Below are 22,393 nucleotides of genomic sequence, written 5' to 3'. Positions count from 1 at the left end.
GGACTGAGCAGCTTCTAAATACAATATATTTAGAAACATGTGTGTTTCTCTGTGTGTGAACAATTAAATAAAAAGAGACCATGCATGTAAAAGAGAGTAAGGGACATATATTTGAGTGGTTGGAGAAAGAAAAGACACATGGAATAATGATGTGATTTATTATAATCTTAAAAAATTAAAATATTATAATTCTTAAAAATTAAAATACTATAATTTTAAAACAGTGTGATTTTGTTCACTGTTACTTAATCTCTTTGATTATTAGTATCCATATCTACATACTGAGAAAATTCTACTTTTCAGTACAACTCAGATTGGGCTCTATGTTTATAAAATGAAAACATTCATATATGTACATACATGCCTACATATGTATATGTGTATGTAAGAAGTACATATGTGTGTAGTTACTCATACATGCATATATGTATTGGCCAGTTCTCTGTCAACTTGACATCAATTATAGACATCTGAAAGGAGGGAAACTCAATCAAGAAAATGCCACTAAAATACTGAGCTGTAAAGAAGTCTGTAAAGCATATTCTTAACTAGAGATTGAGGAGTAACAGCTACCGCCAGTTGAGAGTATGGATATACCTGGGCCAGTGGTCCTGGGTTCTATAACAAAGCAGGCTGAGAAAGACATGAGGAACAGTCTAAGAAGAAGCACTCCTCATAGATTCTGAATCAGTTGCCTTCAGGTTCAGAACCTATTTGAGTTCTCATCCTGACTTCCTTCAGTGACAAAGAATGATGTGGAAGCATAAGCCAAATTAACTCATTTCAATAGAGCAATAGAGACAATAAATAAGACAATGTACATATACAAATATAAATATTTATATAGCTATGCATATATGGGAAATAATGTAGCTATACAATGTATAGAAATGGTTATGAATAGGAATCATATACTTTTTAAAGGCATTTTGATGTATATTGGCTACATATATTGGCTTCAATGCATGATAGTCTTTATGATTTTGATTACGTACATTTAACCATTTTCTTTGTATGAAACTCGTCTTCACATCTATAAGTAATAGATTATTAATTAATCCAATGCTTTAAAATAAGAATGTAGAAGACTTATTTAATAAGCCTTTACATATTATTGATATGCACTGCACATTGAACATTTTGACTAAATTATATCTAGAAGGATTTCCAATTAAATTATACATCCTGTGTATGTTAAAATATTAAATAAGAAATGTTTCATTAAAATAGTTACAACTCAGAATTTAAGTAACTGACCAAAATTAAGTCAGTTAATTAAAAAGTCCTCTCCAATTAATCTTACTTCTTTCTATGAACTATTGCTATGCTGGGTTCAATAGATGTTTGTAATGATAACATTGTCAACAATGTGATTATAGAAGATGGGTTGTTAGCACATCTATGAAATGTCTTCCATTAGAAAATTGTATATCAGAATATTTCAGCACTCACTTATTTTTGAAAACATACAAAATTTAAGAAAATTAAGAGATAGTCCTAATTTTGCTTTAATTCTTAGTAACTACTGATGCTTCTCAAATTTCTTTGGGATTTGTTTCTGATTAATATATTGCAACCTAAAAACAATTCAACACATCACAAACCATTCCATTCTGTCTAACTTTGCTTCAGAGAATACTCAAGGTGTCAGTTGTTCAATATGCTGATTCTCTGGTTGATCAGAAGTGTTCACATTTGCAACCGCCTAGGTCACTAAAGATTATTTAAGGATATGTCACTAGTCCAGAAATAAATTCAAGTTCAAAATAAGAAGCATCATGTTTACTAAATGTGTATTATTTCACACCATTGTACATTTAAAAGTCTAAAAAAAAAGTGCCTTATGTAAACAATCATCTATGTATAACTTTGCCTTAACTAACTGCTATCTGTGCCATTAAGAACACAAGTAAATTCATGTCATTTAAGTCAGTAATATTTAAAAGGAGTAAAATTGAAAACTGGACTTAGTTATTAATTTTAATTTTTTTGTGTGTGTTGGCATTTGTTTCCTTCTCCCAATCTAAATATATGTGTGTGTGTATTTATGTGTTTTATGTGTATATAAATATATATGTATGATCTGCATACATATGATATATATATATATATGCAGTAGTAAATGCCTGCTCTTTATTTGTCTGGATTTACTACTCACCTTTGAATCTGTTTAAATTTGGCACAGGACCAATTTTTTTTCCTTTTTTTGACAATCAGATTTGCTTGATAATAAATGTCATATTTATAACATATGAATAGTAATGATACGCTAATAATGCAAATATTAAAATAGCATTTTAAAATGGTGATTGATGAGGTTGTATGAATGCATCAGTGGCTGAGTGTTTGCCATTCTTTCTTCTAACATCCATGTCAGGTGGTTGTCACTCCAGCTCCATGGGATCCAATGTCCAATTTTTGCTTCTGCAGTCATGTCCATGCCTGATGTACACTAACATAGACACATACACATACATGCACATGCATAAAACAAGCAAATTGTCAACACTGTTTGAAATATAGATAGTGAGACTTTATGGATATAGTTTCTGATATAACTAGAAGACACAGTCTCAGCAAATGCTCTGATCCTCTGGTTCTTGTCTTCCCACTCCCTCTTCTGCACTGTTGCCTGAGTCTTAAGTAAGGGAATGTTTTCTAAGTATGTCCATTATGACTGTCAATGTGGGCTGAACAATGATGACTCCAATAAATATGCTAGACTGGACAAAGAAAAGCCCTCAAGGCTCCAACCATACACAAAGTGCTGTAGGAAAATGAGAAAAACTGGGGATGTGAGAGGAGGCCTTACCCGTAGAATAGAACACCTATAGGTTAATCAGTGTCAAATGATCAACGCTAAAAACATACAGACAGGTAGTATTACACGGATTGAACAGGCTGTAGTTAGGGACATATATCTATGCAAATATATGCATACAATAAAAATTAATGAAAAATAGGCCATAAATTTGAACAATAATGGAGAGTGTTATATGAGAGGGTTTGGAGGAAAGAAGGGTAAGGGAGAAATGTAATCAAATAATAAGGTCAAAAACTAAGCAAAAAATATTTAAAAAATTAGGAATACAAAATAAATAATCGACTAGTGGGGAACTTATGATTACTGTTTTATCACAGGGCCAGAATTTAGTTATTCTCATTTTTGTGAATTCTGATGTTCTTGAATTAGATTAACATATAGGTCCTGATCTACAGTTTACCTTACTTGAATTTTTCAATTACTTGAAAAATTATGTTCATGGTACATACTTTATAGATGAATGGTCTGAGAAGAATTCTGGCTTTACTTTTCTGTGAGGTCAATCAAGTAAGAAACCATCACCAAGGAATGTACTAACTGACATCCAAATTCTTATACATTAAATTCTAAACTAGCCTCTACTTGTGATGCTGGATATTGACTTCATCTACTAGAAGATATTAGTTTCAGCAGTTTTTATAGGTATTGGGTTATCATTATTATCAGTTTTTCAATTGATAGTGAACGTTAGTTTTTTTCCCCAATTCTGAGATGCACTGGTTAGGTTTAATTCATCTTGACACAGCCTACAATCACTCACTTGATAAGAGAAGCCAAAATTGAGTATGTTCTAGATAATATTAGGCTGTGGTCATGTCTTTAGAGGACGTCATCATTAATCGATTCATGAGTCGGCTCATGGTGAACATCACCATCTAAGTAGAATCAAGTCTGTAGGGGAGACAGAGTGAGCAGCAAACAGTGTTCCTCCACAGTTTCTGTTTCAAGCTCCTATTACAGTTTTTTCCTTGACTTCTTTCAGTAATGGACTGAAATGTAAGCCAAACAAACTCTTTCCTGCCCAACTTGTCTTTGGTTTGAGGTTTTTTTTTTTTCAACAGAAAGGAAATGAGATATAGGTGATTCGGTACTTTCTCATATTTCACACTTGGACAGTTGATCAGGCAGACTATGAAACATATCTCTTATGTTAGCCATGGTATGGAAATGTGGCCATGTTCTGACATATGAGAAGAAATGATGCTAGTCTGAATTGTGCCTCTCTCAGAAAAAAAGATTACTCTCATTCCCTGTTTTATGAGCTCTTCCTTATGAATCAGCCTGTAAGCCTCAGATGGCAGCAATGCTCCAGAAATCAATGTACCACATAGGATAAAAGGTCAATAAAAATTAAAAGAGTTGTTTGTGAGATGATGTAACATTAATTATCCTCAGGTATTTTTCACTGTAGTGTGCTCATTTAGTTTATATTGTCACCTAAGCTTGGGATCCAGATCCATCTAGGTGACTTATATAATTAAGATGTGTTAGTTATATAACAGGAGCAATTTTCTGTCATTATGGTATCTAAATTGAGATCATAGAATGAAAATAATTTAGTCAATATGATTTTGTCTAGTGGTCTAAATCTAAGCTATATTAGATAGAGAGGTGTTAATTTTCACTGTGCACACATGATGTAGTCTTATAATCACAGGAATTTCTTTTTTGGGGAATATTATATATGCCTTAAATCCCTTTAGACTTAGTGTAAATTTTATTTCCTAGGATTAGAAGTTTTCTATGATCTTACAGACTTGTTAAAATTTAAGGTGAGATTATATAATCTCATTTTCAGAAAGTATGTTATTATGACTACATTTATGTAGGTTCTTGATTAAGTTTTAATGTCATGCTTGATTGATTATATACTAGGGTGTGGTTTCTACAAATTTAGGACTGTTCCAAAAGTTTCTGATATATCATTATGTGACATAAGAAATATCTATGTACTCACTGATTATTTATAAGAAGAGAGAGAGAGAGGGGGAGAGAGAGAGAGGAGAGGAGAGGAGAGGAGAGGGGGAGAGAGAGAGAGGAGAGGAGAGGAGAGGAGAGGAGAGGAGAGGAGAGGAGAGGAGAGGAGAGGAGAGGAGAGGAGAGGAGAGGAGAGGAGAGGAGAAGGGAAGGGAAGGGAAGGGAAGGGAAGGGAAGGGAAGGGAAGGGAAGGGAAGGGAAGGGAAGGGAAGGGAAGGGAAGGGAAGGGAAGGGAAGAGAAGAGAAGAGAAGATGAAAGAAGGACATTTCCAGCCATGAAAAGGAAGGAAACGAGAAGTCCACATAACATAGGAGAATACAGTTATGGCGAAGAACATCTTGAATAATCAAGATTAATTATATCTAATCTCCTCTTTATTACATGCAGTAGGAAAGTTATAACACTATCCTCAAGTTTTATTTCCTTGACTTCTCCAGGTCCAAATAAACTAATCTTTGAAATGTTTGTATATTTACCAATCAGTAATTTCTTCCAAAAATTTCTCTATAATGTTGTGGGGCTTGTGCCCGTGTCTTTCAGTTTCTTTTACTTCTTGAAGAAGAATTTGCCAAAAAAAAAAATTTTGATTAGGCCCACCTTTGGAGCTGCCAGCCTGCCTGGATCTCCCAAGCCTCTAGGTAATATTGGAAATGTCACCTGAAAGGAGAACAGCCAAGTTAGAAAATAACTGTTTATATTTTCTGCATGCAGAAAGGGACAGGTGTCTTCATCTATCTGTTGGCAGTTCTGAACCAAGAGAAGTTTCTGTAAAAATGAATCAGTAAAGTTGCTTTTTAAATAAAAACTTTATAATTCTAGTACACTCTAAATCATATGAACCTGACAGTTGATATTTTCCCTTTAAACAGCTTCTGTGTTTGTGTCTCAGACACCAGCCTCTGTTGACTTCCTTCCTGTTTTTCTAGTCTCTTCTTTGTATCAGCGTTGTTCATCAGAATGTAGTCTGACTTAGTCCAAGGGCTGAGTCTATTTCCTACCTAAACTTCCTTAAAGATGTCATACACATTTGTAGTTCTCTGACAATATTCCAGAACCATGTAAGCAATTTCCAATTTGACATTCCAGTTGGCTATTGATGACTATGGAAAATTAATCAGATTAGAAACTGGACTTCTATCACCAAATTTTGTCTCTCCATTTAAGACTATGTTTGGGAAAAAGAAGTTGCATTCAGGTGTCCACCTTGATATGTCACCTATGGTAGTCACTTGCCAATCTGTTAAGGCATTTTTCTCATTCTACTTTTCTACAGCCAAAAGTATGGCAGGCATGTGATCATGTATCCATACGTTCCCCAACTATACTCTTGTCTGAACCAGTTTTATTTCAATTATCCTTCACTTAAATCATCCTCCAGTGGTAACCAGGGCACTCAGTCAAGCCGCTTTGGCATTGCCTTTACTTCATAGCAGTTTCAGTTTTCTATATCACTGACCCCTATTGCCTTGCTCTTCTTCAAATACAACAGCACGCCCAGCCCCTTTGATGCAAGTTTTCTCATTAAGGTCTACCTTACCCCACACCATGATACCCTAACATATCCCAGCTTTCTGATTTTAGTTTTTATGTTAATTTTCTTTAAATGTACTAGCTTTTTTTTTTTTTTTTTTGCAAACTCTTCAGGTCCAATTTGTCCTACCCTATATGCTCTTAGGTAGGTGGTCATTTACTGGAGTGTGACCCACATACCAGGGCAACACTCCTAAAGAAAGAAACCCTCCCCTCCTACCTCCAGGCAGCTATCAATTACCTATAATTCCTCAGTCAGGGGTGGAACTTCATGATGCCCTTCCCGCAGTTATACTGATATTTTGTTTGGGTTGAGCTTGCCCAGGTCTGATGGATGCTGTAACATCCAATGTAATTTAAAATGTGCAACTATCCTATTGTGCTCAGAAAACGCTGTTTTGTCTTTTAAACTTTCACTTTCCCCCCCCCCCCCCCACTTTCCACAATGATTCTTGAGCCTTAAAAGAAAAGAGTGCAACATAGATGTCTCAACTATGGAGATACACTCTGCAGTACTGCAGTCTCTTAGTTTTACACTTGGAGCAGTTGTGGCCCTCTGTGTTAATGGCAGTCTACTGCAAGAAGAAGCTTCTCTGATGCCTTTAAAAATAATGTGAACACTAAGTTAGGTAGAAATAAAAGGGGCAGTAGACTGAAGATGAGTTGGGAGAAAGGGAGGAATATGATCTAGATACAATTATGAAATTCTCAAATATAAAAATATTTTTGTTTATTTTATTTATTTTTCTGTCATACAATATATCCCAACTGCAGCCTCTCCCCCTCTCAGTACTCCTTCCACCTTCCCTCTCTCCCAAATCCACTGCTCTGCTCTATCCCTTCTAAAATAGTTGTCCCCCACTCCCACCATGTGATATCAACTCAACTCTGCACAACAAGATGCAACAAGACTAGGCTAATACCCTCATATTGAAATGGAGATCTGCTACCCTGTAAAAGAAAAGGGTCCACTAGCAGGCAAAAATTCAGAAACATCTCTATTCCCATTTATAGAGGTCTAACACAAACCCCAGATCAAAGAGCCACAGTAGGTATGCAAAGGGTCTAGTGCAGACTCGTGCAGTCTCTGTGAGCCTCTATGGGCCCTGCTTACTTGATTATGTGGGCTCATTCTCCTCATGTCAACCTCTCTGGCTCTTAAAATCCTTCCTCTCCCAACATCTGTTGAGTTCTCCAACCTCCACCTAATGTCTAGCTGTAGGTCTTTATATCTGTTCCTATTAGCCCATGGAAGGAGACTTTCATTAGGAATCATTTCATTGGTTTGTTGTTGTTGTTGTTGTTGTTGTTGTTGTTTGTTGTTGTTGTTGTCAGCATTACTTGGTTCTATCCTAGGTCTCTGAACAATCCACCTTCTGGATCTTTGGCATCTAGAGAGTGTGAGGCATAGACATCCTTTCTGTATGGGCCTCGTGTTAGACCATCGGTTGGCCACTTCCACAAGTTGTGAGCTGCCCTTGCCCCAAAGCATCTTTCAGATTGGATAGGTTGTGAGTCATAAAATTTGTGTCTAGATTGGTGTCCCAGTTCCACCTCTGTACGCCTATCCTGGCTACAGAAGATTACTTATTCAGCTTCCACATCCTCCAGTACTAGGAGTCCTAATTAGGGTCAACCTAGTAGGTTCTAGGAAGTTTCCACTGCACTAGTTTTCATATCACCCCCAAATGCCCAGCTTTTTCCAACTTAATGCACTGTCCTCTGCCTCTCTATCCTTCTCCTGACAATTTCTGTTCCCATGCCTACCCTTCCCGTTCTACCTACAGAATCTATTCTATTCCCCTTTCCAGAGAGATCTATGTATTCTGTCCTCCAAAACTTTATCTAACTTCTCTGTTTCTGTGGATTATACTATGATTATCTTTTACTTAACAACTGCTATCCACTTACAAACCAGTGCAAATCATGTTTAACTCTGGGTCTGGGTTGCCTTGCTCAGAATGATTTTTGTTTTTATAAGTTAAAAAATGAACTTCCATCAGCAATGGAGAAGTGTTCCTCTCACTCCAGATCCTCGCCAGCATGAGCTGTTATTTGTCTTTTTGATCTTTGCCATTCTGACAGGTGTAAAGCAGAATCTTAAAGTAGTTTTGAGTTGCATTTTCCCAATGGCTATACTAAGAATTTTGAAGATTTCTTTAAGTGTTTCTCAGCCATTTCAGATTCCTATAATGAGAATTCTGTTTAAGTCTGTACTCCATTTTAATTGGATTGTTTGATTTGTTGATGTCTAAATTTTTTAATTCTTTACATATTTTGCAGGCAGATTTCATACTGTCACTTTTTTGAAACAGCTGAGTAATACTCCATTGTGTAAATATACCAGATTTTTTTTTTATCTCTTTAGTTGAGGGATATCTAGATTGTTTCCAGTTTCCAACTATTATGAATAAAGCTACTATGAAGGTAGTTGAACATGCGTCATTGAGGTAGGATGGGGAGCCATTTGAGTATATATATATATGTGTGTGTGTGTGTGTGTGTGTATATATATATATACACATATATATATATATGTATACACATATGTATATATATATACACACACACACCATATATGCCCAAGAGAGATATTTTTGTATATTGGCCCTCTATCAGATGTGGAGTTCAGGAAATCTTTTCCCATTCTGTAGGCTGCCATTTTGTCCTATTGAGAGTGTCCTTTGCCTTACAGAAACTTTTCAGTTTTATGAGGTCTCATTTATTAATTGTTGATTTTATTGCTTGTGCTATTCTCTTTCTATTGGATATTTTATTTATATTTCAGATGCCATCCCCTTTCCCCATTCCCTCCCCCCACCAGGAAACCCCTAGCCCATGCCCCCTTTTCCTTTTTGCATTTATACACTTTTTAAAAATGTTAATCAAAGGCTTTATAAGTTTGGTAATGCTCAATCAGAAGTGTAACCCACTACCCAACCTAGATATATCAATTATGTTTGACTGGTGGAAACACGTAAACATCTGCCTCCCTGTCTCCCCCCTCTTTCTCTCTCTCATCACCTAGCTTCTCCTCTCCTTCTTCTCCTCCTCTCCTTACTCCTTCTCTTCCTCTCAGTACTCCTCCCACCTTAGCTCCTCCTACATATCACCCTTCCTGTCAAAATAAAACTTTTCTCTCAAAATACAATTAGAGCATAATTATGCCAATTTGTACCAATGAGGTACAAGATAGTCCTAATACCCAGTCCATCATTTTGTTGACTAACCAGAACCTCTGTCACCTCTCTGTAAGGAGCCTCAATATAATCTGCCACCCCAAGTTGGCACTAGCCTCGTGTCTTCTCCAGATGTAAACAATGATCCGCGCAGCTGCTAGGCAGAAAGGCGTGCCTAAGTCACTGAATGTTGGGTGGTGAGCGAACAGCCAATCAGAAGTGAATACGTCACTCTAGACTGTACTTAAGCCAGGCCCCTTCCACAGCTCTCCCCTTCCGTGCCTCTCCGCGTTTTTCCACGTGTGTGAGACAGATTAAAAGCCTCGTTTTGCAGTAACTACCCGATCTCTGCATCTCGTGCTTTCTCTCCCACAGATGCTAGGCTCGGGGGGCGCATTAGACCTCTCCGATCTAAAACACTTATTTCTGAACCTGGTTTTTTTCCTTGGCTTTAGAATGAATGTCAGCTGTAAACCATCCACTCAAATCTTTTCTCTCAAGGTAAACAGCCAGGATTGGCTATGAGACTATAAGTTTTTAACCCCGTCAGAAATCCAGAATGACTGAGTTAACTAAAATTGTGGGAAGCACAAAGCATAGCTTCTAAAACTTAGCCAATTTACAGAGACCTCTGAACACCTGGACACTCCCTCTACTATAATACGTTGGAGCATCTGTTCTTCTGCCTTCTGGCCCAGGATCATCTGACAGACCTTAGTGCTACAGAATTATTAAGGGCTGATTACTCTGTCTAGGCAGATAATCAGTTGACTATTCTGCAAGTGTGTCCTTTTCTGGACAGTAATTTGTCTGTAGATTGGAAGAGGCAATTCTTGTCTAGTGACTGTCTCACCACAACTGGAGTAACTCCTAAGATGCTCAATTTCTTCTTAGAATTCAATACAGGAAGCTCTCAGGAGCAGACAGGTCTCTAATCAAAATGAACATTAATATGGAAATGTTTGTGACATCAATTCTGTGGACTTCTGACATTTTAAAAAACAACTATCCATGTAAGGCAACCTGGACTGTTGACTCCACTCAGCTATTTCTAAATAAAACATAGAAAACACCCTAACAATAAACTCCAAGCCATGAATTTGCTATAGTCCCTTAACTCACAGACTAACCATCTCAAATCTGTTAAAAAAGTTAAAGAAGGACTGGGTCTAAGCCTTGTATTCATAACTGTGTTATACTGGTACAATGCCTATGATAGTATCAATATTCATCTCACTTTTATATTAATAAGAAGCTCATACCAATGAAAACCTTAAATTTGAAATCAAAGTAAATTTTGTACCATCTAAGAAATTATAACTTCATCTTGATATTAATTATACAGATTTCTACCAATAGGTTTGGCTATGCAATGAGTCCTAGCTAATCCTCCCTGTTCCAACAAAACCACTACTTTTCCCTAAAAAGACAGAATAATATTAACCACCTTAGTCCCCAAGCCCAGGGAATAGGGGCGCTGACTCTTCTTTAACTTCTTCAAGCTGATTGCCTGTGTTGAGATATTAGAAGAGGGGTGGGGGAAAAGAGTAAATTGATAAGCCTCTGATGCTGTGTCTTCACTGCATCCAGATGGAATTCCAGGACGTCAGAGGTTTGAGCAGGTCTGCTCAGCTTGCTTGATGAGTAGATACACCAAGGCTGTGTATTCTGGAATATACAATTCTCAAAACAAATTTTAGTATCAAGATAATTTTTTAAAGAGGGCTGACATTTTATTAAAGATGTTGGTTCTAACAGCTTTTTTCCCCTCTTTTATTGGATATTTACATTTTATTAATATTTACATTTTTAATATTTACATTTTAATTATTAATTAATTATTATTATTATTAATATTTACATTTCAAATTTTATCCCCTTACCCCATCCCCCCCCCAAGGAACCCCTTTTCCCATCCCCCTTCCTCCTGCTTCTATGAGGGTGTGCACCCATCTACCCCCCACTCCCCCTCCCCACCCTCAGATTCCCCCACACACTCAGTGTTCAGCCTTCATGGGACCAAAGATCTCCTCTCCCACCTATGTCCAACAAGGCCTTACATATACAAGCTGGAGTCATGTGTCCCTCCATATGTGCTCCTAGGCTGGTGGTTTAGACCCTGGGGAGCCCTGGCTGGTTGGTATTGTTGCTCTCCTCATGGGGCCACCAACCATTTCAGCTCCTTAAGTCTACTCTCTAACTTCTCCATTGGGAAACCCTTGATCAGATTAATGGTTAGCTGTGAGTATCTGCCTCTGGGTGTGTCAGACTCTGGGGGACCTCTAAGGAGACAGCCTTATCATGCTGCTGCAGCATTCCCTTCCTGTCATCCACATCAGCATCTATTTTTGGTGACAGCACATGGAATGAATACCCAGGTGGAATGGTCTCCATACAACCTCTCCTTCAGTTTCTGTCCCATACTTTGTCTCCATATTTGCTCCCTTAGGTGTTTAGTTACTCCTTCTAAGAAAGACCTAGGCATCCACACTTGTTCTTCCTTCTTCACGAGCTTCATGTGGTCTGTTAGTTGAATGTTTCTTATTTCAAACTTTTGGGCTAATATCCGCTTAACAGTGAGTAAATACCATGTGTGTTCTTTTGTGATTGGGATACCTCACTCAGGATGATATTATCTAGTTCCATCCATTTACCTAAGAATTTCTCGAATTCACTATTTTTAATAGCTGAGTAATATTCCATTGTGTAAATGTACCACATTTTTTGAATCCATTCCTCTGTTGAAGGGCATCTGGGTTCTTTCCAGCTTCTGGCTATTATAAATAAGGCTGCTATGACCATAGTGGAGCATATGTCTTTGTTATATGTTGGGGAATTTTCTGGGTATATGCCCAGGAGTGGTATAGCTGAGTCCTCAGGTAGTGCTATGTCCAATTTTCTGAGGAACCGCCAGACTGACTTCCAGAGTGGTTGTACCAGCTTGCAACCCCACCAGTGAAGGAGTGTTCCTCTTTCTCCACATCCTTGCCAGCATCTACTATCACCTGAATTTTTGATCTTAGCCATTCTGACTGGTGTGAGGTGGTATCTCAATGTTGTTTTTATTTGCATTTCCCTGATGACTAAGGATGTTGAGCATTTCTTAAGGTGCTTCTCAGACATTCGTGTTTCCTCAGTTAAGAATTTTTTTGTTTAGCTCTGTACCTCAATTGTTAAAGGGGTTATTTTGTTGTTTGGCGTCTAATTTCTTGAGTTCTTTGTATATATTTGATATTAGCCCTCTATCAGATGTAGGATTGGTAATGATCTTTTCCCAATCTGTTGGTTGCCATTGTGTCTTATTGACAGTGTCCTTTGCCTTACAGAAGCTTTGCAATTTGATGAGGTCCCATTTGTCTTAGAGCATAAGCCATTGGTGTTCTGTTCAGGAACTTTTCCCTTGTGCCTAGGTATTCAAGGGTCTTCTCCAACTTCTCTTCTATTAGTTTCAGTGTATCTGGCTTTATGTAAAGGTCCTTTATCCACTTGGAGTTGAGCTTTGTACAAGGGGATAAGAATGGATTAATTTGCATTCTTCTACATGTTGACCTCCAGTTGAGCCAGCACCACTTGTTGAAAATGCTGACCTTTTTCCACTGGATGGTTTTAGCTCCCTTGTCAAAGATCAAGTGACCACAGGGATGTGGGTTCGTTTCTAGGTCTTCAATTCTATTCCATTGATCTTCCTGCCTGTCTCTGTACCAATACCATGCAGTTTTTATCAGTACTGCTCTGTAGTATAGTTTGAGGTCAGGGATGGTGATTCCCCCAGAGGTTCTTTTATTGTTGAGAACAATTTTCATCTATCCTAGGTTTTTTGTTATTCCAAATAAATTTGTAAATTGCTCTTTCTATCTCTATGAAGAATTGATTTGGAATTTTGATGGGTATTGCATTGAATCTGTAGATTGCTTTTGGCAGGATGTCCATTTTTACTAAGTTATTCCTGCCAATCCAGGAGCATGGGAGATCTTTCCATCTTCTGAGATCTTCTTCGATTTCTTTCTTCAGAGACTTGAAGTTCTTGTCATACAGATCTTTCACTTGCTTGGTTAGATTCACTCCAAGATATTTTATTTGTGGCTATTGTGAAGGGTGTCATTTCCCTAATTTCTTTCTCAGCCTGTTTATCCTTTGAGTAGAGGAAGGCTACTGATTTGTTTGAGTTGATTTTATATCCAGCCATGTTGCTAAAGTTGTTTATCAGGTTTAGGAGTTCTCTGATGGAAGTTTTAGGGTCACTTAAGTATACTATCATATCATCTGCAAATAGTGAAATTTTGACTTCTTCCTTTCCTATTTGTATCCCTTTGACTGCCTTTTGTTGTCTAATTCCTCTAGCTATGACTTCCAGTACTATATTAAATAGGTAAGGTGAGAGTGGCAGCTTTGTCTAGTCCCTGATCTTAGTGGGATTGCTTCAAGTTTCTCTCCATTTAGTTTGATGTTGGCTACTGGTTTGCTGTATATTGCTTTTACTATGTTTAGGTATGGGCCTTGAATTCCTGATATTTCCAAGACTGCTAACATGAAGGGATGTTGAATTTTGTCAAATGCTTTCTCAGTGTCTAGTGAGATGACCATGTGGTTTTTTCCTTTGAGTTTATTTATGTAGTGGATTACATTGATGGATTTCCAAATATTGAACCATCCCTGCATTCCTGAGATAAAGCCTACTTGATCATGATGGATGATTGATGTGTTCTTGGATTCGGTTTGCAAGAATTTTATTGAGTATTTTTGCATCAATATTCATAAGAGAGATTGGTCTGTAGTTCTCTTTCTTTGTTGGGTCTTTCTGTGGTTTAGGTATGAGTCTAATGGTAGCTTCATAGAACGAATTGGGTAGTGTTCCTTCTGTTTCTATTCGATGGAATAGCTTGAAGAGGATTGGTATTAGGTCTTCCTTGAAGGTCTGAAAGAATTCTGCACTAAAACCATCTGACTCCGGACATTTTTTGGTGGGGAGATTTTTAATGACTGTTTCTATTTCTTTAGGAGTTTTGCGACTGTTTAGATGATTTATCTGCTCCTCGTTTAACTTTGGTACCTGGTATCTAACTAGAAAATTGTCCATTTAATCCAGATTTTCCAATTTTGTTGAGTATAGGCCTTTGTAGTAGTCTGACGATTTTTTTAATTTCCTCTGTTTCTGTTGTAATGTGTCCCTTTTCAGTTCTGATTTTATTAATTTGAATACTGTCTCTGAGCCCTTTGGTTAGTCTGGCTAAGGGTTTGTCTATCTTGTTGATTTTCTCAAAGAACCAGGTCCTGGTTTTGTTGATATTTTGTATAGTTCTTTCTGTTTCAACTTGGTTGATTTCATCCCTGAGTTTGATTATTTCCTGCTTTCTTCTCCTCTTGGGTATATTAGCTTCTTTTGTTCTAACGCTTTCAGGTGTGCTGTCAAGTTGTTAATGTATGCTCTTTCCATTTTCTTTTTGTGGGCACTTAGAGCTATGATTTTTCCTCTTAGTACTGCTTTCAGGGAGTCCCACAAGTTTTGATATGATGTGTCCTCATTTTCATTTAAATCTATGAAGTCTTTAATTTCTTTCTTTATTTCTTCCTTGACCAAGTTATCATTGAGTAGAGCATTGTTCAGTTTCCACCTGTATGTGGGCTTTCCATTGTTTTTGGTCATATCAAAGACGAGCCTTAGTTCATGGTGGTCTGATAGGGTAAAAGGGATTATTTCAATCTTTTTGTATCTGCTGAGACCTGTTTTGTGACCAATTATATGGTCTATTTTGGAAGGTACCATAAGGTGCTGAGAAGAAGGTATATTCTTTTTTTTAGGATGAAATGTTCTATAGATGTCAGTTAAGTCCAATTGGTTCATAACATCTGTTAGTTTCATTGTGTCTCGGTTTAGTTTCTGTTTCCATGATCTGTCCATAGCTAAGAGTTGGGTGTTGAAATCTCCTACTATTATTGTGTAAGGAGCAATGTATGTTTTAAGCTTTAGTAAAGTTTCTTTTATGTATATGGGTGCCCTTGCATTTGGGGCATAGATATTCAGAATTCCGAGTTCCTCTTGGTACATTTTTCTTTTGATGAATATGAAGTGTCCTTCTTTATCTTTTTGGATTACTTTTGGTTGAAAAACTATTTTATTTGATATTAGAATCACTACTCCAGCTTGTTTCTTGGGGCCATTTGCTTGGAAGATTGTTTTCCTATCTTTTATTCTGAGGTAGTGTCTGTCTTTTTCACAAAGTTGTGTTTCCTGTATGCAGCAAAATGTTGGGTCCTGTTTATGTATCCAGTCTGATAGTCTATGTCTTTTTATTGGAGAATTGAGTCCATTGATATTAAGAGATATTAAAGAAAAATGAGTGTTGTTTCCTGTTATTTTTGTTATTGGAAGTGGAGATGTTTGTATAGCTACCTTATTTTAGGGTTGTTAGAAGATTACTTTCTTGCTTTTTCTAGGTTGTAGTTTCCTTCCTTGTGTTTGAGTTTTCCACCAATTATGCTTTGAAGTGCTGGATTTGTGGTAAGATATTGTGTAAATTTGGATTTGTCATGGAATATTTTGGTTTCTCCATCAATATTGATTGAGAGTTTTTCTAGGTATAGTAGTCTGGGCTGGCATTTGTGTTCTCTTAGGGCCTATATGATATCAGTCCAGGATCTTCTGGCTTTTATAGTCTCTGGTGAGAAATCTGGTGTAATTCTTATAGGTCTGCCTTTATATGTTCCTTTGCCCTTTTCCCTTACTGCTTTTAGTATCTTCTCTTTGTTTTGTATATTTGATGTTTTGATTATTATGTGATGGGAGTTGTTTCATTTTTGGTCCAGTCTATTTGGAGTTCTGTAGGCTTCTTGTATATTTAAGGACATCTCTTTTTTTAGCTTAAGGAAGTTTTCCTCTATAGTTTTGTTGAAGATATTTACTGGCCCTTTAAGGTGGGAGTCTTCACCTTCATCTATACCTATTATCCTTAGGTTGTTCTCATTGTATCCTGGATTTCCTGGATGTTTTGTGTTAGGACCTTTTTACATTTCACATTTTCTTTGACCATTTTGTCTATGTTTTCCATGGTATCTTCTGCGCATGAAATTCTCTCTTCTATCTCTTGTATTCTGTTAGTGATACTTGTGTCTATGACTCCTGATCTTTTTTTTAGGTTTTCTATCTCCAGGGTAGTCTCCCTTTGTGATTTCTTTATTGTTTCTACTTCCATTTTTAGATCTTGGATGTTTTTGTTTAATTCCTTCGCCTGTTTGGTTGTGTTTTCTTGCAATTCCTTAAGAGATTTTTGTGTTTCCTATTTAAGGGTTTCTATCTTTCTATCAGTGTTCTCCTTAAGTTCTTTGAGAGTGTTATTTATGTCTTTCTTAATGTCCTCTATCATTGTCATGAGAAGTGATTTTAATTCTGAATCCTGCTTTTCTGGTGTGATGGGGTGTTCAAGGCTTGCTATGATGGGGGAACTGGGTTCTGATGATGCCATGTAACTTTAGATTCTGTTGCTTACATTCTTGCGCTTGCCTTTTACCATCTGGTTAACTCTAGTGCTGCCTGTACTTGCTGTCTCTGACTGAAGCCTGCCTTTCCAGTTATCTAGCTTGTGTCTGATCTCCTTGGGTCCAGATGTCTCTGTGATCTTCTCCATCTGCACTGAGTACAGTGGTACCTCTAGGATGCCTCAGGATATGGTGCCTCCAAGGTAGCAGACCAGCTAAGTATCTGCTGTTCTGGGTGCAGTGTCTCCTCTAGGATGTCACAGGATAAGGTGCCCACTGATCTGAGTGTAGTGGCTCCTCTAGGATATCTCAGGATATGTTGTCTTACGCTCTGAGTTCAGTTGTTCCTCTGCGGCTCTGGGTTGAGTTGACCTTCCAGAATGTCTGGGGCGGAATCCAGGGTCCACACAAGAGCAGACTGGGCAGAGGTCTGCTGCCAGTGCTATTCTCAATTTCTGTTCTAACAGGCTTATTGTGTCTGGTATTATGTTGAGGTGTTTTACCCAATTGAACTTGAGTTTTTTGCAATGTGATAAATATGGTTCTATTTGTATTTCTCTACATGCAGACATCCAGTTAGACCAGTACCACTTGTGGAAAATGCTTTATTTTTCCATTATGCATTTTAGGCTTCTTCATCAAAAATCAGGTGTTCATATGGGCACGGACTGATCCTTTTGTAAGGTAGGAAATAAATTAAAATGCTGTGCTTGATTCTACATTTCTGTGACTAAAGGAGTTTCTCTCTCTCTCTCTCTCTCTCTCTCTCTCTCTCTCTCTCTCTCCCCCTCCCTCCTTCCTCCCTCTCTTCCAACCTACTACTACTACTACTACTACTACTACTACTACTACTACTACTACACACACACACACACACACACACACACACACACAAGTGTAAAATTCTCAAATGATAACAAGAAGAGAAGAGAGGAGAGGAGAGGAGAGGAGAGGAGAGGAGAGGAGAGGAGAAGAAAAGAGAAGAGACCTATTGTTACTGAGTTCAGCTCCTTTCATTTTCCAGGATGTGAATCTATTTATTGAGAAGGAACTTCCCATAGGCATCTAATTCAAGATAGATTGTTAAGTGTTTCAGTAAAGGCCCATAACAAGTACTATGGGACAATGGGAAGGAAGAGATTAATCACTACCATTACCACATCTTTAAAATAAACTTATCAAGATACTTGCTTTGCAATTTAAGAAAACTTGCCAAGGCACTTAAAACTGAAAGATACGTTGGTAATTTTATCTTTTTAGCCCTGTATAACTAGGCTGTTTCCCCTAGTTGGTTGCATGATAATATCATGTTTCTTTTCATCCTTCTTTTTTTCTTATTGGTCAAACTATGACTAGATTGAACAATGAAGTTTTAATAAAGTATCAGTGCCTTATATAATTTCCATTTACTATTTTTAATTGCTTATAAAATAAAGGTCATTCATTTAACTAGCATAATATAATTATTGACAGGGAAAAGTTGAATATATATTTAAACTTCTTACAGAAGATAGTATTCCCCAAATGATTTCAAGCTTCTTATTTGGTACAACTTACATATTTTATCAAACTTTACCACAATACATTTAAGAAATAAATTGAGTGCAGGAAATTTATTTTTGCTTATTGAATAGTAAATGACATTTTCCTCAATTGTTAATCACTAATTATTTCACCTTATATTTATTGAGCACTTGTAAAGTTCACAGCAGTCATCTGTGTGCTAAGAATACAGCGGTGAACAAAGTAGGTGATAAATTTTTGTCTCTTAGAAGAAGATAAAAAATAAAAATGAAACAGAGCAAAATTTAGAAAAATAGCTTAGACAATAAAATGGTTTGCAAGATGACCCAGGTTCACCCCTAGAAGTCCTATAAAAAGAAGACAGCACAGTGGCATATGCTTTAATCCTACGATGAAAATGTAGAGATTGGTAGCTCCTATCTCCCAAACAAGATAGGCAAACAGGGGCTTGAAGGATGGCAATTGAAATTTTCTTCTGGCCTGTACATGCTTGAGCACATATGTACAAATGCATCCACATAATCCTCCTATATAGCTCCAACCGGTATGGTAGTAAATAATAGGTGTTCAAAGTCATGGGATACTATATTACTGGTAAGAAAGTTTTGGATTTCAGAAGATGAGAAGCATATATAACACATGATAATACAGTAAAGCAACTTGCCAGGTAGAAGAAATAACTGATCTAAAGACCTAGGGGGAGAATTATATGTGTTACATAATGTTACAGGGACTCTTGTGAATAAACTAGCAACTATCTTTGCATGAAGACTTAGCACATTTTCCAGACACCATCCTTCATTATTAATACTGGAAAAATTATACCAAAAAAGGGAACAAGAAAAATATGTTCATAAAGAAAAATATAAGATTGAACTACAATGTTGTATTCAGTGTAGGTAGAAGTACAGGCTCTGGCCACCACCTCTCTGTCACTTTTCAGCCATTATATATGTCACTGTAATCAGTGACCTGGCAAGGAGCTCAAGGCTTCTCTTGCTAAATTTTCAATGAGAATGCCACTTTTTGTAGTGATGATTTTGGTTTCAAAAAATAAATAAATAAAACCAAGCTATATTATGTGACTATGTTTTTGTTTTAATCCCAGGTGTGGGTTTTTGGGGCTGTATTAGATTGTCTACAGCAGCTAATTATGATTTGTTATCATTTATAAGTGTAATTATATTGTAATTGTCATGGCAGGGGCATGATTCTGCCAGCTGAAGATCATTTATGTTATGAATTCTGAGAATTCCTGAGAAGGTATAGAAATACTAGAGGCCCAAGAGAGGCAGCAGATGATGCTGGTCCCTGCTGCTGCTTTTGCTTTTTGCTGGATTGCTGGATTGCTGGAATTCTAGTTTGCTGTTTGCTGGATTGCTGTTTGCTGCTGTTTGCTGTTTGCTGCTGTTTGCTGTTTGCTGTTTGCTGTTTGCTGTTTGCTGGTTGCTGTTTGCTGTTTGCTGTTTGCTGGTTGCTGGTTGCTGGTTGCTGGTTGCTGGTTGCTGGTTGCTGGTTGCTGGTTGCTGGTTGCTGGTTGCTGGTTGCTGGTTGCTGGTTGCTGGTTGCTGGTTGCTGGTTGCTGGTTGCTGGTTACTGGTTGCTGGTTGCTGGTTGCTGACTGGAGATACCCTGACACTAAAGTCTGGACTCGCCCCAAGGAACTCTCCACTTTTAACCAGCAGGAAGTAATCTACAGTGATCTATGTCCCATTTCCCATCTAACCTTCTTTTTGCCAACCTAGTGTTAGGGGTTTGCAATGGATTGGAATGGAGAAGGTAGTAGATATAAGAATCCAATAAAATAGCCAAAAAGTATACTTGCAACTATTTCTTTTCCTATTCACAGTAGGGTATCTTCCCTAGGATGTTTCAAAATAATTAGTCTAAGCTATAAAAATTCACTTATTTTTCCCCCAATGTGAAGATATATTCAAATAAATGGCTAGAAAACACTATCTCTAAATGGTCAAATTATAACAGAAAAATATCAAGACAACAACAAAAACACAACAACAAAACAACCCCCCTTTTTTTAACATGGCAATTTTCTCTACTGGGCTAAGTCTAGTCTGAAGCATCATTGTCCAGAAGAAGAGAAATGAATCAAATTGAGTGGTTGACAAAGAAGATGAAGATGATGAACCAGGAAGTGGAAGAAAGTAGAAGCCAAAGGAAAATGCAAGGCAAAGAGAAAGTCCATGCTTGTTAGGGAAGCAGCCAGAGCTCACTCTCCATTGGAGTGCTGACATTTTCCTCTTCACCCACTAACATACCCTCAAAAGAAGGCTAAGGTGCAATCCAAAATTGGAAAGGGTAAAAATAGGAAGAAAGAAAGAATGTGCAAGTTAGAATCACACAACGTTTCCCCAAATTAGAGTGTCTGTTCTACATGAACCTATCACAGGCCATTTCTGATTAGAACATACATTATTTCTTCCTAGAAACAGATGCTGAAAGAGAAACAAGAAATACAATATAAAAATAATAGTAATTAAAAACAGCTGTATGTGACAGGAATGGTTTTGGTGACTAGTTTGTACTCTAAATTTACTCTGTGCTTCTCTTATCATCCATGAGCTTAAATAGGAATCAGCATGCAATAAGATGCATACAGATAGAGCCAAATGGAAGAATGAAAGCTAAAAATAAATGGGTTACCTTAAATATGATCTAGTCTGAGAAGAGTCTAGCTATATGGTCAAGGTATTTGTAAATATATTTTGAGTCTGAGTCTTATTTCTGGGAGCATGTGTCTGGGAGGAAGAACCAGGACCCTACCTATTACAAATAGCACCCCATGTTTGCACTATTTGTAAATACATTATCTTTAATAGAAATGTTGTGGTAAATTAATCAGGTAGCTGAGTTTCTTTACTCTATACTATTTTCCAATAACCAGACAGAAAAAACAATAAGATTTATTTAAAAGTCCAAACTTATGTTCTTAAAAGTGTAGTGGTGTCTTGGATACTTTGAGAAACCTCTTTCAGGTCTGTCTTTCTCCAGATTCTCTTTGGGTTGGAATATTAGTTGTTTTACTTGAGGAATTTAAAGCTTTGGGCCACTGACAATGATCAATTCCTTTTTCTCTTTCTGTATGCATTTGGTACCTGTGTGTGTAAATGTTCAGATATATGTGCATGCATACACATGTGTGTCAGCCAGAAATCAGAGTCATGTATCCTCTCCCTATTTTATTAGTACAGGCTTTGGCTGAACCCAGAATTCACCAATTTGTCTGAACTAGCTGGCCTAATAGCCCCAGAAATCTGTCTTATCTCTGCCTCACCTGTACTGAGATTCCAGATTAAGGCTTTTGTATGGATAATGGATATCTAAACTCAGTTCTCCATGATTGGCAATGAGCATTTTTCAGATTGATGCATCTACTCAGCCCCAGCTTTGAGTTTTAAATGAATGGCCTGCTGATGATAAGGAGAAGATGACATGTAAAAATTTTGCTCACTAAATTTTTTACTTTGAGTACTGTTAAAGAAATGATCCATGTTCTGCTTTTGTTAAAAATATCGATCTCCATACAGTATAACCAAATAATTAGCTTTACTATTATAGGTGGGCACTATGATTATTGACCTTTAAAAGGCATTTTGAGACAGGATCTCTCTATGTAAACCAGGATTTCCTAGAACTAGCCAAAATACCAAAAGCTTATCTTGAAGTTGGCCACCCCCATGTCTCATCACCACAAGTGCTGGGATTATAATTGCCTTCTGTTGTACAAAGTTTACTACCCCAGATTTCCAAGAATCCCATCATCTAGTTAGTATCTTTCTGGCAAGTTCTCTTATTTCTTTTCAAAGCCTCTCCCTCTTAGGAAGTCCCTCTCTGGAGGCAGTGGAAAGGTAGCATACATGACTGCAT

General features: G+C 37.2%; 1 long non-coding RNA gene across 2 annotated transcripts in view; it reads right to left on the bottom strand.

Annotated features, from left to right (window-relative positions):
- The window catches only part of LOC143441389 (uncharacterized), a 140,305-nt gene that overhangs the window by 77,061 nt on the left and 40,851 nt on the right, over positions 1-22,393 (bottom strand). The window contains exon 6 of one of the 2 annotated variants that reach the window (XR_013108733.1): positions 19,075-20,961. The exons of the other annotated variant lie outside the window; for it this stretch is intronic. This is a non-coding gene — a long non-coding RNA (uncharacterized LOC143441389). Of the gene's footprint in view, positions 1-19,074; positions 20,962-22,393 lie in introns of those variants that run through there. 2 annotated transcript variants of the gene reach the window in all.

This window comes from Arvicanthis niloticus, chromosome 2, assembly GCF_011762505.2.
Source record: "Arvicanthis niloticus isolate mArvNil1 chromosome 2, mArvNil1.pat.X, whole genome shotgun sequence".
In the NCBI taxonomy this organism is placed as follows: domain Eukaryota; kingdom Metazoa; phylum Chordata; class Mammalia; order Rodentia; family Muridae; genus Arvicanthis; species Arvicanthis niloticus.
The sequence above is the reverse complement of the archived record's forward strand: the minus strand, read 5'-3'. Positions and strand labels throughout refer to the sequence as shown.